Source organism: Oryctolagus cuniculus, chromosome 1 (genome assembly GCF_051225735.1).
Source record: "Oryctolagus cuniculus isolate XC-2025 breed Fujian yellow rabbit chromosome 1, ASM5122573v1, whole genome shotgun sequence".
Classification (NCBI taxonomy): Eukaryota; Metazoa; Chordata; class Mammalia; order Lagomorpha; family Leporidae; genus Oryctolagus; species Oryctolagus cuniculus.
In genome coordinates, this window is record NC_142867.1 from 76,925,244 (window position 1) to 76,943,357 (window position 18,114).

Here is an 18,114-nt window from a genome sequence, read left to right on the forward strand (position 1 = left end):
CATAACAGGTTGGAAGAAGATCAGACCTATGGAGGAACATGAAGCAGAGAGGAAGCAGAAAAATGATGTGGGCAAATGGAGGGAGTTGGGGTTTTACAGACAGTAGTTAGGGTAGATCTCAGTGAGGAGGTGACATCTGAACAAAAACCTGATAGAGATAAGGAAAGCAGCCATGCAGACATCAGATAGTCCTGAGTGGGAGTGTTTCTTACTGTTCAAGAACCACCAAGGAGGCCCGTGCTGGAACAGCAATGTGCACTAGGGAAACAGGAGAGAGAAGGTCAGAAAGGAAGTGAATCAGACTGTATTTGGCTTTGTAAGAACTGTGAAGTTTCCAGCTTTTTCCTCGAAGATGGAGGAACATCAATGAAGCATAGGAAAAAAGAAAAGGGAATAAACACTTACTGGGTACCTCCTACATGCCTGGCACTTTATATTCATCATCTTCCAGAAGTCTCACAAAGACACCACGAGGGAGGTTCTATTTCTGGGTTTTTCAAATGAGGAGAGTAAGGCTCAGAAAGATACTTACCACCAAACTTTTGTGTAGTGGGACCAGCATTTGTTAATGGTTTTGTTAGAATAAACTACCCTGAAGTTGACATCTCATGTAATTCTCCTGTCCAGATTCCTCCAACCAGAGGCAGAACAAAAATTCTGTCTGTGGACCCTCACTCTCTGCTTAAGCATAAACGAATCATCAGCTTGCAGCTGGCAGTCTGCTTGAAGGCAATTTCAGTGCTAATGGTGAGGGGTGAATTTTGTCTTCTGTAGCATCTCGCATTCTCACATAAGAGCCTCACAATAATCTTTATACAAAGGGGAGAGTGGGAGTAAATATACCTGTATTCAAAGGACTATTGATGTGTACACAGGAATAGCTCTTGCTTCAAGCAAGAAGTTCCCTTTGAGTTCAGCCCTGCCATCTAGTCTCTAAATGCTGCTGAATATGTTTTCTAAACTCAGATCTGACAAAGCCACATTTACAGGCTTAAAACGCTTCAGCAGCTTCCCCTTACCCATTGGATAAAGCTTGGAAAAATTAGAGAGAGAGAGCTCCCATCTGCTAGCTCACTTCCCAAACACCCACAGTGGCCAGAGCTGGGAACTCAACCCACATCTCCCATGTGGATGGCATGGACCAATTACTTGAGCCATTTATGCTGCCTCCCAGGGTCCGCATTAGCAGAAAGCTGGTCAGGAGGCAGAGTTGGGAATCATACTGAGATATTACAGTGTGGGACACAGGAGTCTTAACTGGTGTCTTAATGGATGGATCAAATGGCCACCCCACACAAAGCTTGAAATTTTTAATGTTGCCTGAAAGACTCAACACAAACTACGACCTATTTTCTTTTCCCAGCTCTTATCCTTAGGCTCCAGCCATTCTGAATGTTTCCAGTTCTTTCTGCCTTCAGGTTTTTGCATATGCAATTCCTTCCTGCTGAAACAACCTTTCCTAGTTAATACCTTTTGAGTCTCAAGCTGTATGACACTTGTTGCACAGAAATCCACCTAACTCAGGGGCAGCTTAGGTGCCCCTTCTGTGTGCTCCATTACCAACTGGCTTCCTTGCTCACAGTGTTTATCACACCTTCTCAAGCTCCTATCTACTCATGTTTGTTCTCCACTAGCTTATGAACAAGGCCTGGATCTATGAACATTTCATGTTCCCAGAACCTCACACTACACCTTGAGTCTATTAGACATCCAAGTATTTGTGGAAAAGATAAAGAAATGAAATTTAAAAGGATTGAGATTCTACTTCCACCTTAACATGAACCTGACTCTAGGGCTCATAATTGAAAAATCTAGAATGCTATTTACTGGGTCCCAGTTTCCCATCCTCCATATGATTGTATGGTTTGAATAAGTGACATGACTTCTCTAAGTCTTATTTCATGCATGAATATATTCCCTTCCTTACAGAGGTTATTGTGAAGCTCTGGTACAATTCAGGACACTGCAGAGAACAATATGGAATAATGAGCAGCAGTAGGAACAGCAGAGCAAAAGGAAAATTTGAGGGCTCCAGATGTGGACTGTCCATAATTCATATTTTATATGTGTGAGCCCTGCCATGTTATGTCTATGAGCCAAGACTCTTCTTGTCAATTGCCCAAAAGTTAAGCCAGAGAGAAACCATGATTCCAAACAGTTGGTGATTGCCTTTGATTGCAGCTAAAATAAGAGCAGTATGTAACCATAATCCCAGTCATCTTGCCTGACCAAACCCTGCTTAACGCCCTGTTGACAACAGAAATTTCCCAAAAGGCTCAACTGTAAGGAGGAGCCCTGATAACATTTTCTCCTTTCAAAGAGAGCTGCTGAACCAAAAGCCTACAGACCTCATGGAAGGGGAGGAAACATTACATAAGCAGTGACTCTCACATGATAAGGTTTTCAGAAAAGGAGCAAATTGTTCTGACAGTCCCATGATATGAAGAATGAAGACTTGAAAGAGAAATCTGGGCAGCAGCAGGACAGCAGGAACAAATACACTTAAGTAGGGGAGAATGGTGCTGGGGGTGGGAGGCCCTGATCAGTGAAAAGGCAGTAACTCAGAATTCATCCACGCCTTGTACACTTCCTAAATCAAAAGATGAATGGAATACTCCACAGATGGTCCTGGAGAAGCTGGGGTGGAACAAGCTGAGTGTGGCAATCAGAGAATCTTTGCTCACCTACTTCTTTCCTCCTGATTATACTGCACTGGAGGTCACTGGACCACCAAGCCCTGCTGCCAGGACACCCATGCCCAAAGCTGCTATTGTCTTCCTAGGCTGTTCTGCTTCTCAAGCTCACTTTGCACTGTGGTTGCTCGTGCTCCTAAGTTTCATGTACTGACTGTATTTTGCCCCCACTCTATCAATATCTCCCTTTCATATAATAACATCAAAGGAAAACAAATTTTATGCTCTCTGTGACTCCTCTGTGCTGAGAGGAAGATAAACCTATACCTTCCCTCAACTATCCCTCACATGATGTTTTCTAAGCCTGTCATGATCTTGATCATTTTTCTCTGGGCTGAAAAATGAGCAGATAATGCTAAGTGCTTTATCCATACATATGATTTCAGTTAATCAGCCTGACCACACAAGAAGGTGGGCATTCTCCACGTTATACAGATGAGAATACTGGGGCTGAGGAATTAAGTGACCTGCCTAAGGTGCCTCAACCAGAATGTGATTTAAGATTCTTAGGTGGGGCCAGTGCTGTGGTGCAGTGGGTAAAGCCACTGCCTGCAGTATTGGCATCCCATCTGGGTGCCCGTTCAAGTCCCAGCTGCTCCACTTTTGATCCAGCTCTCTGTTATGGCCTAGGAAAGCAAGAAAGGCCAAGTCCTTGGGCCCCTGCACCTATGTGGGAGACCCAGAGGAAGCTCCTGGCTCCTGGCTTCGGATTGGCCCAGCTCTGGCGGTTGCGACCATCTAAGGAGTGAATCAGCAGATGGAAGACCTCTCTCTCTCTGTATCTGCCTCTCTGTAACTTTGCCTTTCAAATAAATAAATAAATCTTTTAAAAAACTTCTAAGGCTATTATTCTAAGTGTTTGACTACATCATCACACTCCTTTTTCCTCAGAGAACACACAGTCAGTTAGGGCAAAGATGAGATGAGAACCCAGGTTCCCACTTTCAGCCCAGTTCTCTTTACCCTGCCCTTCCTCCCTCTGTATAGTCTACTTTCTTTTTTGTCACTTCCCATGGACAATATGAGTTGGTTCTCAAAGTGTGGCATGCTCTTCTGTGCATTACTTATTAGGAACAGGAAAGTGACAGGGCCCCTTTGGTATCTTTTATGGCTAGACATGGAAAAAAGAACAAGCATGGGATAAAGAAGGCAAAAAGGCACCTGTGTCAACATTGCTTCGTTGAATGGTATAGACCCCTGGGACCAGAAATTATTACTGAGAGAACCACTTTATATGTTTAAACCCAATCAGGATGATTTGGCATGTACTTACACAGAGATGTGTTTACATGAAAAGCAAACTTTGCCCATGCACTGTGGGAAAACAATGTGTCATGAATATATTCTTATTTTTTCACAGTCAGGGCTTTCAGCACTCTATTTAAAAATATGTAAAAACAGTTCGGCACATGCTCAATCATACTTGCCCCTAATGGTAGAGTTAGAAACGTGCCAGGGGATTCCAATTCAACCCCATTGAGGTGCAATATACCAATGCCATCTCACTAGTCAAAATGATCAGTTTCAGTTCATAATTGATCAGAATGATAGGTTTAAGAGTCAAAGGGATCACATAAACAAGACCAGTGTCTGCTAATGCTAACTGATAGAATTAAAAAGGAGAGAATGATCCAACATGGGAAGCAGGATACACAGCAGACTCACAGAATAGCAGATGTCCTAAACAGCACTCTTGCCTCAGAATCAGCCCTTAAGGCATTCAGATCTGGCTGAAGAGCCCATGAGGGTATTTCAGGCATGGAAAGCCAAGACATTCTGGCAAAAAAAAAAAAAAATGACCTAAATGAAAGATCTCTGTGAGATCTCGGTGGAAAGAACGGGCCATCAAAGAAGGAGGTACCTTTCTCTGAAGGGAGGAGAGAACTTCCACTTTGATTATGGCCTTGTCTAAATAAGGTCAGAGTTTGTGAACTCAAGAGGCTTCCATAGCTTTGGCAACTCATGACAAGAACCTAGGGTGGTTACTGATGCCATAAACAAGAGTGTCAATTGTTGAATCAACAAGAGGAGTTACTGTGCACTTACTCCCCATGTAGGATCTCTATCCTTAATGTGTTGTACTATGTGAATTAATGGTATAATTAGTACTCAAACAGTACTTTATACTTTGTGTTTCTGTGCAGGTGCAAACTGTTGAAATCTTTACTTAATATATAAAGATAATTGAAAATGAATCTTGATGTGAATGGGATGGGAGAGGGAGTGGAAGATGGGATGGTTGCAGGTGGGAGGGAGGTTATGTGGAGAAAAAGCCACTATAATCCAAAAGTTGTAGTTTGGAAATTTATATTTATTAAAGTTAATAAAAAATATGTAAAAACACTTGAACTAGTGTGTGTCCTAAGTTGGACTTTTTGACAATAAAAATTTTCTTGTGACAAGTTCAATATAGCCTCTCCAAAAATATTAGCTAAGGTGCAGATGTTTGGTGCAGTAATTAAGGTGCTGCATGGGACATCCATATCCCATGTCAGACTGCCAGGATTTGAGTCCCAGTTCCACTTTTAATCTAGCTTCCTGCTAATGAGCACCCTGGGAGGCAGCAAGTAATACCTCAAGTACTTGAATCCCTGACACCTATGTGGGAGAACCAGATGAAGTTACAAGTTTCTGGTTTGGGTATGGCAGTTGAGGGCATTTGAGAATGAATCAGTAGCTCACTTGCTCGCTCGCTCTCTTTCTCATTGTCACTCTGCCTTTCAAATAAAATTTATTAAAAATTTTAACTAAGGGGCAGCAGGTTATAACTCCATTTGCAATGCTGGCATCTTATATCTCAGTGCTGGTTTGAGACACAGCTGCTCTGCTTCCAATCCAGCTCCTTGCTAAAGTGCCTAGGAAAGCCACAGATGATGGTCCAAGTACTTGAGCCCCTGCCACCCACTCGGGAGACCCAGATGGAATTCCAGGTTCCTGACTTCAGGCTCTTTAGCCATGGCTGTTGTGGCCATTTGGGGAGTAAGCCATTAGATGAAAGATCTCTCTCTCTCTCTCTCTCTCTCTCTCTCTCCATCCCTCCCTCCTTACCTCCCTCCTTACCTCCCTCCTTCTCCCTCTCCCTTTCAAATAACAAATTTTTTTCTAATTTAGCTTATTAACTAAAATAAGCAAATGAAATGAACTTATGAAGAAGTGAACAAAAGCTATAGAGAGAATTAGAAAAGAATAGTTTGCTACTCAACAATATGTTTTAGTTTCTATAGAGGAACAAAGGAAAATTCAAAAGTGGCAGTCATCTTCAAGATAAGAAATCTTCATTTTTGCAAAGATTCTTCTAAAAATGAAAGTCATTTTTATGTTTTGTTCATTTCCTCTAGCTCCAGGCCAGTGTAATCAGCAGTGAACATCTCCTTGAAACTGGCTTGGTGACCTCCAGCTAAGAATGAAGGAGGGGAAGAAAGACCATTTGTACAAACATGCAACAGTTACCTCTACTCCCCAATCTCATATTCAAATTTAAGGACAATACCCTTGGATTTCTGAAAAGTTTATCTCTGCTATTCCTTGGCCTCAAGTTTAAATTTACAGTCCCTTTAGGAATCAAATATTTCAACCAAGCTTCAACCAAGAGCAACTAACTCTCATAGAAGCACTATGTTAAATACTAATAAAGGAAGCATAAAACAAGTGTCAGGAGAGTCACAAGGATTTGAGAGGAAGACAAAATCAGATGTACCTCGAAGGCTAAACTAGCAAATGGAATGGGCATTTTGTGCAAGAGCCCTGGGTCATAGAACCACAGAAGGTGTTCAAAAAGAAGGCTAGGTACTGGAGGGTAGGGTATAAACAGGGGAATGGTGATGAGGGTCAGATCCTGAGGCGCTTGAAATATCAACAGAGAATTTGAACCTGAATTGTTCATACCTTTCAGGCTTGATAAATATGCTACTACCATTCATTTTAAAAAAAATTTATTTATTTACTTAAGAGGCAGAGTTATAGACAGAGAGGGAGAGAAAGGTCTTCCATTCGCAGGTTCACTACCCAAATGTCTGCAGTGGCTGGAGCTGGGTCCATCTGAAGTCAGAAGCCAGGAGCCTCTAGTCTCCCACATGGGTACAGGGGCCCAAGCACCAGGGCCATCCCATACCATCCCAGGCCATCAGCAAGGAGCTATATCGGAAGAGGAGCAGCCAGGACTCATGCTGGCACCCATATGGGATGCCAGCACTGCAGGCAGATGTTTTAACCTACTGTGCACAGGCTCCTAAATTTTGTTTTAAAGATTTATTTATGTATTTGACAGTCAGAGTTATGGAGAGAGAAGTAGGGGGAGGAGAGGGAGGTACAGAGAGAGATCTTCCATCTGTTGGTTTACTCCCCAGATGGCCATAATGGCCAGGGATGGGCCAGGCTGAAGCTAGGAGCCAGGAGCATCTTCTGGGTCTCCTATATGAGTAGCAGGGGCCCAAGAACTTGAGTGATCTGCTGCTGCTTTTCTCAGGCCTGGACTTGAAGTGGAACAGCCAGGACACAAACCAGCACCCATATGGGATGCTGGCATCACAGGTGGTGACTTTCCTCATTATGCCACAGCACCAGTCCCTACAACCACTCTTTTAATCTATATTTACTTGGTATATTAAGATTCCAAGTGATAAAACAGTGAAGAAAGAAAGGAGCTAGGGAAACAGGTAGCTGGAAGTTCATTTTAAACCACATCTTAATCCCCTTCTCCCACACGTAGGCTTAAATTTCAAATCAAGTCTAGAAAAAGGAGGGCTGGCACTGTGATGCAGCAGGTTAAAGCCCCAGCCTGCGGCACTGGCATCCCATATAGGTGTCGGTTTGAATCCTGGCTGCTCCACTTCCAATCCAGCTCTCTGCTATGGCCTGGGAGCAGTGGAAGATGGCCCAAGTCCTTGGGCCCCTGCACCGATGTGGGTGACCCAGAGGAAGATCCTGGCTCCTGGCTCCTGGCTCCTGGCTTCAGATCAGCTCAGATCTGGCCGCTGTGGTTATCTGGGGAGTGAGCCAGCAGATGGAAGACCCTTCTCTCTCTGGCTCTACTTCTCTCTGTAATTCTGTCTTTCAAATAAATAAAATGAATCTTTAAAAAAATAAAAAAGTCTAGAAAAGGGATGACTTTCCTTTGACAACAAACCAATAAGGAACTGTGTTTTAAAGGTTCATCTGACATTGCACGGAGCTGCTATAAAAGTCCACACGTTCATGGGTAGTTTTTTTAAAAAGCCGTATTTATTCATTCATTCATTTGAAAGAAAGAGAGAGAGAATAGATCTTTGATATCCTGGTTAACTCCCCAAATGCCCACATCAGAAAGGTCAAGGCCAAGCCAGGAGCCAGGAGCCAGGAGCCAGGAACTTCATTTGGGTCTCCCATGTGGCTGGCAGGGACCCAAGTACTTGGGCCATCATCCACTGCTCTCCCAGACACATTAGCAAGGAGCTGGATTGGAAGGGTAACATAGCCAGGACTGGAACCAGGAATTTCAATATGGGATTGGGTTTCCCAAGCAGCAGTTTAACCCACTATACCACAACACCCACCAGAGACTGCTATCACTTTAATTATATTTATAATTGTTCCAATAAAACAGTGGTATTTGCTGATCAGCAGCAAATTCCCAGACATTGCTCAAGACCTACTGGAAATCTTCAGGGTTGATGTTTAGGAATCTGATTTCTAAAACGTCCCCTCATGTTGTGTGGATGTTTGGCCAGGTCTGGGAATCTGTAATTATAAAAGATTCCCAATAGGTCAGAAATGGCTGATGACTGGCTAAAGAGCACAGCAAGTAGTCAAAGTTAAACACGTTCATTTATATATAAATTGCTTTCCAGCTGTGACAAGAACAAACACAAAAAGTGAACAGCTGAATCAGAGTCATAACTAGTTCTTTTGTGCAGATAAGGAAACAGACCATAAAGGGCTAGACCAATTGCTTAAGGGTCACACAGCTGACTAATGTTAGAGCAAGGAGATTCAGAGAAGACCTCTTTTATCTCCCAGAACATATACAATTTCAAGGTCAATAAGGATTTACAAATAGGCTAATTAATGGATTGGAGTGCATTTCACAGCATTCCTAAAGCCAGCAGGCTAACAGAAAGAATTACACATGAATTCTAGATTTAATTATTTTCTAGGTTTGAAATTCAGAGAAAAGGAGTGGAGGAGCCAGCTGATTTATTAACTAGGCTGCAATTAAACTCAGGATCATAAAGTTAACTGAACTGTAACCATCACCAGCTCAGACTTTACAAAAGACTCCAGAAAGCTGTGCTCCTTTTTTGTGAAATTGTACATTCCTACCCCATCTGGGAATAAGGGGCTCTCTCCAAATGTACTAACTCGGGGGTTTCAAAAAACATTAGCACCACCTGAAAAGCTGTTCTAAAAAAGCCAATGCCCAGGCTCCACCCTTTACTTTCCCCCAGTGATCTTCATTTAAATGATCTGGGGTGAGATCCCCCCTTTTCCCTCCAACTAGGATAGCTTTCAAAGGTACCCCAGTGATCGTAATGTGTAGCCAGAATTGAGACCACTGAACCCACTTGTCCTCTCCCCCTACAGACCCATAATCAAGTCCAGGACCTGGGGATGAAGTCAGCCAAGTACCCATGGCAAAAAGTACAAGGAGGCAAGTCACTGATCAGTGTCCCACACCTGCAGCACCCTAAGAATGAATACCTCCTTCATAGTAGAGGCACAAATTTAAGTAGCAATGTACTAACCAGGTGCTGCAAGTGCAGCATCAGCACTGGTATGACCTTGTCTCTAAAGATTTTGTGCCACAGGTGTCTTATTTGCTTTTCCCTATTCCTGTACCTCCTCAGATACATCCAGTCAGGCCATTAATTATCTCATCAAAGATACATCAACTTCTTGCTATATGTCCAAGGTCTTCTTTTGATCTCCATTCTCTAAAACAGGGGTGGGGAACATCCAGCACGTGGGTCATATAAGTCCTGCAAAATCATTTGGTCTGGTCCTGCCAAGGCAACTGCAGGAGGGACTTAAAATTCAATACATCTATAGCAGGCTAATTTTTAAGTTGATTATTTTGTATGGGCTATGAATATTATAAATATCCAAATTGCCCTTGGCAGAAAAAAGGTTTCCCACCCCCTGTGAGAGACTTATTTGAAAGTAGCACAGGTGAATAATGCTAAACACATCCATTTTCTGCAACCCTGACATAAGAGGCTGCTGCGACATGGAATGCATTGGTTTTGGAGTCAAAAGATAACTGGAAGGGGATGGATCATTTATTAATTCTTTGGCAGTTCCCCTAAGGACTCTGGGTTTATTTCTTGGTCTATACCAAGAAGCAGCAAAACCGACCTCACAGGGTGACTGTGAGGATGACATTAGTGCAGATAAGGAAACAGACCATAAAGGGCTAGACCAATTGCTATAAGAAAATCAATGACCTGGGACACAGTGAGTGTTTCATATGCATCAGCCCAACCACCTTTCCAGACCACCTTGGGGAGGGAATATATTGCTGCTGCCTTCCCTATTTACCTCAATGGATTATCTCCCATTCAATAACTACAACTCCATTTTATGAGGGAGTCAAAATCTTGGTTTCTGCAAGCAATCTCCTGTCCCACCGTACCACAGGGGTCTTTCAGTGGATTTAAAAAAAACAAAAAACAAAAAACTAAATTTGGAATAGGTATCAGAGGTAGAGAGGTTGTATGGGGAGGATGCCATTCTTAAGTTATCAAAAATTCTTCTAAATCCTCTTATCTTTGACCTTGACCTCAGCTTTAAGAAACCAAGAGTCTGACATCTCGCTTTCTGGTTCTGCATTAACAGCCCTCCTCTAATTTGGCTTCCACAAGCAATGGGGTAAGAGGTGTTTGTATAATGTGTCACCAAAACCTAACATGGTACTTGACATACCAGGTGCCTCATTTATTGGAAAAATAAAGTGGAGGGAGAGAGGGAAGGAGAGAGAGGGGGAGAGAGAGAGAATGAGAAATGAGAATAGGGATCAGAGGGGAAAAGCAAGATAATTCAACAGGTAAAGCCAAAAATGGTTACAAGGGTGGTATAAAAAAAAGTTTGAGAAGGCATATTCCATAAATGTATTTTTTAATCTCTCCTCCAAAGATGTCCACACTCTGTCCCTGGAACCTGTGATGATGTCACCTTACACAGTAAAAGGAACTCTGAGGATCTAATTAGGGATCTTGACATGAAAAGATTTCATCAGACTATCTACAGAAGGCCAGTGTGATCACAAGGGTCCTAATAAGAAGGAAGCAGCACAGTCAGAAAGAGAGGGGAGCTACGAGGATGAAAACGGATGAGGATCTGTTTTTGAATACGGAGGAAGGGGACATGAGCCAAGGCTTTCCCCCTAAGGCCTCCAGAAGGAACTCAGCCTGCTGACCTTTTGTTTTGACTTTAGCCTGAAAGGCCCGCTCAGACCTCTGACTTCTGAAACTGTAAGATAATAGATTTATGTTTAGAACTAGAATTGTTAGCATAGTAATGGGAAAATACGGTGCAGTGCTGTGGCATAGAAAGTGAAGCCTCTGCCTGCAACGATGGCACCCCATATGGGCATCAGTTCAACTCCTGGCTGCTCCACTTCTCATCCAGCTCCCTGATGATGTGCCTGGGAAAGCAGCAGAGAATGGCGCAAGCACTTGGGTCCCTGCACCCACGTGGGAGACCTGGAAGAAACTCCTTGCTCCTGGCTTCAGCCAGGCTAGCCTCTGCCATTGCGGCCATTTGGGAAGTGAACCACCGGATGGAAGATGTTTCTCTCTTTCTCTAACTCTGCCTTTGAAATGAATAAATAAATCTTTTTAAAAAGAGTAATAGGAAAATAATACATAGCCTGAGGACAGACAGTGCTTCATATTCATCCTTTAATCCACAACTTGCAGCCTGGAGCCCTGTTAACAAAGTACATCCTCATAAATCACTGAGGTACCACCCAGGACACTTTATTCTCCTTGTCCTGTAGCCAGTCACTGCTAAGTTTGCTCGATTCAACCACTGCAATCCCCTCCAGTTTCACCCTTTCCTTCCCTTTTCTACAACTCATGTAGAGGGCTGTGATCATCTCTGAACATTTCTGGTTCTCCCTCACTTCTACCATACACAGTTCAGCTAGATTCATATCTCCAAGAACCACTTTGATCACATCATACCTCAAACTTCAAAACCTTCCCTTGGGGCCGGCATTGTGGCGCAGCAGGTGAAGCCGCTGCTTGTAAGCCAGCACTCCATATCAGAATGTTGTTTCAATTCCCACCTGCTTAGCTTACAATGTAGCTCCCTGTTATTGTGCCTGGGAAAGTAGCAGAAGATGGCCTGGGCCATTGTTACCCATCTGGGAGACCCAGATGGAGTACCTGGCTCTTGGCTTCAGTTTGGCCCAGCCCTCCCTATTGCGGCCATTTGGGGAGTTAATCAGCGGATGGAAGGTCTTTCTCTCTCCTTGTCTTTCTTGTTCTGTCTTTCAAATAAATAAATCTTTAGAAAAGGAAAAAAAAAAAAAAAAACCTTCCTTAGCTCTTTCTCTTGATGGCAAAGGAAGTCCAAATTTCTTATCCTAGTATCGACATCCTTCTCATTCCAAACTTCCTATCCAACCTTCTTACCCATGGATCTCTTCCAAGTCCTTGAACTCCAGCCAAACCACTCTTCATATATTCCCTCTAAACCATCACCATGAGACCTTTGTTCATGCTGTTCTCTCCTTCTACAATGTCTTTCCTTTACATCTGCACACCCCCAAACCTTAGCCATCACTCAAATCCCGGCTTAAATGACAGTTCCTCCATAAATCGACTCTTATAGTCCATTTCCCCTCCCGTTACCCCTACCATAAGCTGGCAATATTATCTCATTCACTGAGCCTTCATCACACTTATCTACACGTCTGTTATCTGAAGTAGGAAAGAGCCCAGGCTTCAGAGTCAAATGGATTCAGATACAATATGACCCTCTTGTACTAGTTACTTAACTTTCTCTGAGCCTTGGCCTCCTCATCCGCAAAATGGGCATCATATCTGTCTTACTAGGTTTCTGAGAAGAAACATATAGGTGTCTAATATAGCAATTATTCAACAGTCAGTGCAGCAACATTATCCTAACTTAAATACACGTTATTATAACTTAAATACATATCAAATTCCACTAAAGGCTTAAGGGAAAGATTTATGTCCATTTCATTTTTAGCCACATACTACCTCTCAGAGTAGCAAAAAAGCCTAAAAACTGAGAAGTTACTGAAGTGTTGAGAGTCTCTCTCCAAAATTCTTGCCCTGTGTCAACTAAGAATGACCTCATCTCTAGACATTTCAGAGAGCAGAAAGGAAGCACACTGATCTCTTTCTGACAATGTTAGAATTTTTAAATTGGAAACTTTGCAAGATGCACTCATTGGCTACTGCCTCTAAACTTTTACCCCCAACCAACAGTAATAAGTGAGCATAGCTTTCATTAGCATAAGTTATGTGTTATTATTTTAACATCACTGAGTTCTAGCTCAGACAACTGTGGTTCCAGAACTGGTGGGACAAAGTTTGCTTTTACTCCATCATGTTTAGAAATCTCATGCTGTGGATCCGCCTTCATTCCTCAGTTGACTAGGCAACAGGATTACTTTCCTTTAAAGGCATTCCTTAGGGTGACAGTTGTGGCACAGTGGGCACAGTGCCCATATGCCATATAGAACTGCTGGTCTGAGTCCTGGCTATTCTGCTTCCAGTCCAGCTCCCTGCTAATATACCTGGAAAGCAGTGAATCGTAGCTCAAGTACTTGAATCCCTGCCACCGAAATGGGAGACCCAGATGAAATTCCTGACTCCTGGTTTTGGTCTGGCCCACCTGGCTGTGCAACACTTTAAGGAATGAAGCAGTGGATGGAAGACCCCCCTCCCTCCCTCCTCCTCTCTCCCTCCCCCCTTCCCCTACATGCAACCACCATGTAATTAGTCAGTACCACCTCTGCCCAAGCATCATGCTAGGACCTTCACATACATGATGTCCTCCTTTAAGGTAGCTGTCCTGTTCCATAAGGACCTTCACTATTTGTGAGAAGGTGGGAGAAATGACCAACCATCTCTAAAACTGGACTTAACATTAAGTATCAAAATGAGCAGCAACCACCTCAGCCCCCAGTTCAGTTTTTCCAAACTCTATTCCCCTTATTACTTATTTCTCAGACAAGACTGACTGAGACTCATTACAATGTCTTAAAGAAAGACAAAAGCCCTAATGAACAAAACTCATGAAATATTCTGCTGGTCTTCTGGAGAAAAACAGCCAGAGCTGACCTTAAGAATTCCACTAATTCCCCCTACCACACAGACTAAAAATAGCTAAAAAGCATTTCTAGTTAGTGATGGCCTTTCCTTTAAAGGAAATAATATGCAAAAAGGCATGCTGGGGTCATTAGCCCAAACCATGCAGTCCCATGATAAATCCTTTGCCAAATGTTCCTATGAGAATCTGCCTTCACATGGCCAACACTAAAGTTTCACTGTGATAGTACCCTGCCTCCCACTTTCCTCCCCACTTTTTAAAGACATACATTATCATTACCTGCAGGGCCACCAGAAACTCATTTCCCCTTTCTTGGCCTCAGATTCCACATGTTGACCTCTAAGAGCTTCTCTCCCTCTAAGACTTCCTGAGAGGTACATCCAATGGCTCCCTACAGCCTTTAAGGTACAGCTCAATCCCCTCAGTGTTACACTGGCCTATCCAGATCTGGCCCCTGCCTTCCTCTCCATTTCTCTTATTGTAGGAGCCATAGCTTGATGTTCAAGTTATGACCACTTGGAACTCTGTGCCTTTGGAACATGTAGCTCCCTCTGACTTCAAGGACCTTCTCCAGTTTCTTAAACTCCTGGTCATCTTTCAAGAAATAATCCAGGGGCTGGTACTGTGGCACAGTGAGATAAGCTGCTGTCTGTTAGCATACCATATTAGAGCACCATTTTGAGTCCTGGCTACTCCGTTTCCAATCCAGCTCTCTGCTAACGTGCCTGGGAAAGCAGAAAAGATGGTCCAGTGCCTGGGCCCCTGCCACCCACATGGGAGACCCAGATGGCTCCCGGCTTTGTTCAGACCCAGCCCAGGCCACTGCAGCCATTTGGGATGTGAATCAGCAGACAGAAAATTGATCTTTCTCTCCCCCCCTCCCCCCACCAACACTCTTTATCTTTCTGTTACTCTTTCAAATAAATCTCTTTTAAAAAGACATAATCCAAGTCTCACCTAGCTCCTGATAAGTTGGGTTAGTCTCCTCCTCTGTGATCTCACAGCACTCTTCATTTTATAGCATCTATCTACCTGTCTCCCTTACAAGCCTGAGCTTTCCTTGGAGGTAGAAACACCAACTCCCTCTCTCTCCTCTATATTCCCAGCACCAGACCTGTCTCTGTCATTCAATACTGGATAATAATGTATCAAATTCCAACAAAGATCCAAATTCATTTTGTAGCATTATTCCAAAAGACCAGATATTTATTTATTTTCAAGAAATGTTTTCTCTGTTCAAAAAGAAAGCAATCTTCAGGCCTTTCCCTTATTAGGAAAAAAATATATATATAGCTGTTCAGAATTGTGACATCATCTTTATAGAGTTGAAAAATATATACTACATTGGTCCCAGAGAAACCTCTCTTTAAACCAACTGAACCACAGAAGATTCAAAGTTATAAATGATGTCCAATTTGGTGGGTTTCTTTCCTTTACCAAGAGGAAAGAAAACCTCCAAAAGGGATAAATTATATACTCAATTTTCAGAATATGTTCGACCAAGCCCTGGAAGACCAGATGAAAAGCAGCAAGAAAGAATATAATCTTGTATTGAAAATCAAAATACTTCATGAACTATTAACATTAAAAGGCATGTGCATGTATCATAGAAGATAAAAAGTGAATTGGTGTAATTAATTGGTAGGACTTGGACTTGAGGAGTTAGAAAAGAAACAGGCATTTTGCCTTCCTGTATTACCTTTTTTCATTGTTATATAGTTATCTCCAGAGCACATGACAAACTATCCACATTTTACAGGTGAAGAAACTGAAGAAACTGAAGTTCTCAGAGGTTAAGGGACATACCTAAACTCACGCTTCTTCCATGAAACAAAGTCTGGATTGGAGCCCAGGTCTACATTACCCCCAAAGTTCTGTCCAACAACCGGGAAGAACAGTGGTAAAGGCAGAAGAAAGGTTCCAGGCACATTGAGCCCTACAACAGAAACCAAAAATGTAAAGAGGAGCTGGGATGTCCCTCAAACCTCTGCACACGCAAGACACTGATCTTTGAAATACAAAACATTGTTAAAATTGAGCAATGCAACAAGTTTTCAAAGGGACTTTCATTGTTTGTGTGATCCCAGTTTAGAAGCACATAAAAATAAATCTAAAGGATGAAGAGTAGGCAGGAAGTATGATATTAGAGCAGCAAAGCTGTTTTTCCTAAACCATCACAAACACCTTGAACTGATCTGGAAAAGAGCTTGTTATATTTGCCAAAGCTTTAAAACACCTCCAAAGGCAGGCACAAATGATCACTGACACACCTATCAGAGCCAACCTCTGCCCTGCCTAGGGGCACACTTGAAGAATTGGGTTCCTGTCCTTCCTCCATCACTAATGACTGAAACCCTTGGCTTCCCTTACCTCTCTGGTGACAGTGCCTATACAATGAGATGTTTGGACTGAATCTCTCAGGTACCTTCCAGCTGTTTCTTTTTCCCCTCATGGGCATTAAACCAACTAACAAATGAATATCAAGACCACCCGCCAACCTAGCTAAAGGAGCAAAAGATACAGAGGTACACTACAGGAGGTCCACAAAGTATCTTGCTGCCTGGTACAAAATGCCTTTTTAGAAACCAAATGTTTTTTTCCTAAGATGTAGTTATAGTAAAGAAGAGAAAGACAATAAGGATCATAGGGTACAGAAACTGGCCAGTCTTCTTCTCTTTCTGCCTTCCTCCATCCTTACGAAGTGTCCTCTGTTTGGGACTAACCTAGGCACAATAGACACAACTATTACATAGTAAGACCTGGCTCCTATTGTAAGATTTTAGCTCAAGCAATAAGAGTGTGGGTTTACATTATCCTGTAATACACACACACACCCCTCCAAACCACCTCAGGAGAAAGGAACAACAGGTAGGAATGAGTATCATCACAAGCCTGTCCTTTAAAGATATGAAAACTAAGGCTCAGCAAGGTCATGCGGCTTATCCAAGGTCACACAAGTGCCAGGTGACGGAGCTGGGAAACAAACACATTTACAAAGGAGGAAGAGAACTAGACAACAGGGTATATTTCAGTGTCAGTTGTGTGATTTTAGGGGAAATAAAAAAGATCAGGGCAGGGCTGGCACTGTGGTACACTGGGCTAAGAATCCACTTGAGACACTGGCATCCCATATGAACATTGATTCAGGTCCCAGCTTCTCCACTTGTGTTCCAGCTCGCTGCTATGGCCTGGGAAAGCAGTAGAAGATGGCCCAACTGTTATGGCCCCTGTGCCCATGTGGGAGACCCAGAAGGAGTTCCTGGCTCCTCACTTCAGATAGGCTCAGCTCAGGCCATTGCAGCCATTTGGGAAGTGAACCAACAGATGGAAGACATTTCTGTCTCTCCCTCTCTTTGTCTTATAACTCTACCTCTCTAATAAATAAATACATAACCTTTAAGAAAAAAAAAAAACAGAGATCAGGGCAAGAATCAGGAAGAGTCAAGACTTGAGTTGAGCTTTGGACAGGGAGCAAACTTCAGACAAATCACATGCAAATTCACTATGTTCAATGCATAAGATAGCATAAGCACTATTTTGGAAAGGGTAGAGTACAAAAAAATAAAAGGATGCCTAGACTTATACACATACAAAAGAACACTTTCATTTAAAAAGTAGGTATTCATAAGCCACCATTAGTATCCAGCAAGTGTGTGCCTGCAGTCTTCTTCCCAGGAGTAGAAATGGGTGGCCCTGAACCTTACCTGCCCCCTGGCATTCACAGTGGCATTAGGAAGACGGTTCACATGGGGTTAGGGATATGGGATCTGTACCACTGAGCTAAAGCGAAATCCTCTGACCTTGGCAAACTTGACCATTACTGCAACTCTCTAAGCTAACTGCCCTTCTCAGTCAAGGTGTTCCCTGTGTAGCTGTCATTAATCACATGCTTGTATAGCAAGCCTGCCTTCCCAGGCTGCATTCATTGCTGCTGTGGCTCAAGAATGTAATTAATGAGCAACTTGGACCCACTCTTGTAGTAGGAAGGGAATGGCTGGGAAACATTTTGAGGTGATGATAGAGACTCAAAATTATAGAAGAGCTTAATAAAACAGGCTCAGACTCTGAATACTACACAGAATGGTATTTAAGTCAAACAAACAAACAAAAAAACAGAGAATTGAGAAACTGTACAATCATG

The 18,114-nt window shown here is 42.8% G+C and overlaps 1 protein-coding gene across 21 annotated transcripts in view; it reads right to left on the reverse strand.

The window, feature by feature from the left end:
• The window catches only part of SYTL2 (synaptotagmin like 2), a 127,003-nt gene that overhangs the window by 79,835 nt on the left and 29,054 nt on the right, over positions 1–18,114 (reverse strand). For 6 of the 21 annotated variants that reach the window (XM_070076386.2, XM_070076384.2, XM_089332265.1 and 3 more), the window contains exon 2: positions 15,780–15,909. The exons of the other annotated variants lie outside the window; for them this stretch is intronic. The gene's annotated coding sequence lies outside the window, so the exon portion shown is untranslated. The remainder of the gene's footprint in view (positions 1–15,779; positions 15,910–18,114) is intronic. 21 annotated transcript variants of the gene reach the window in all.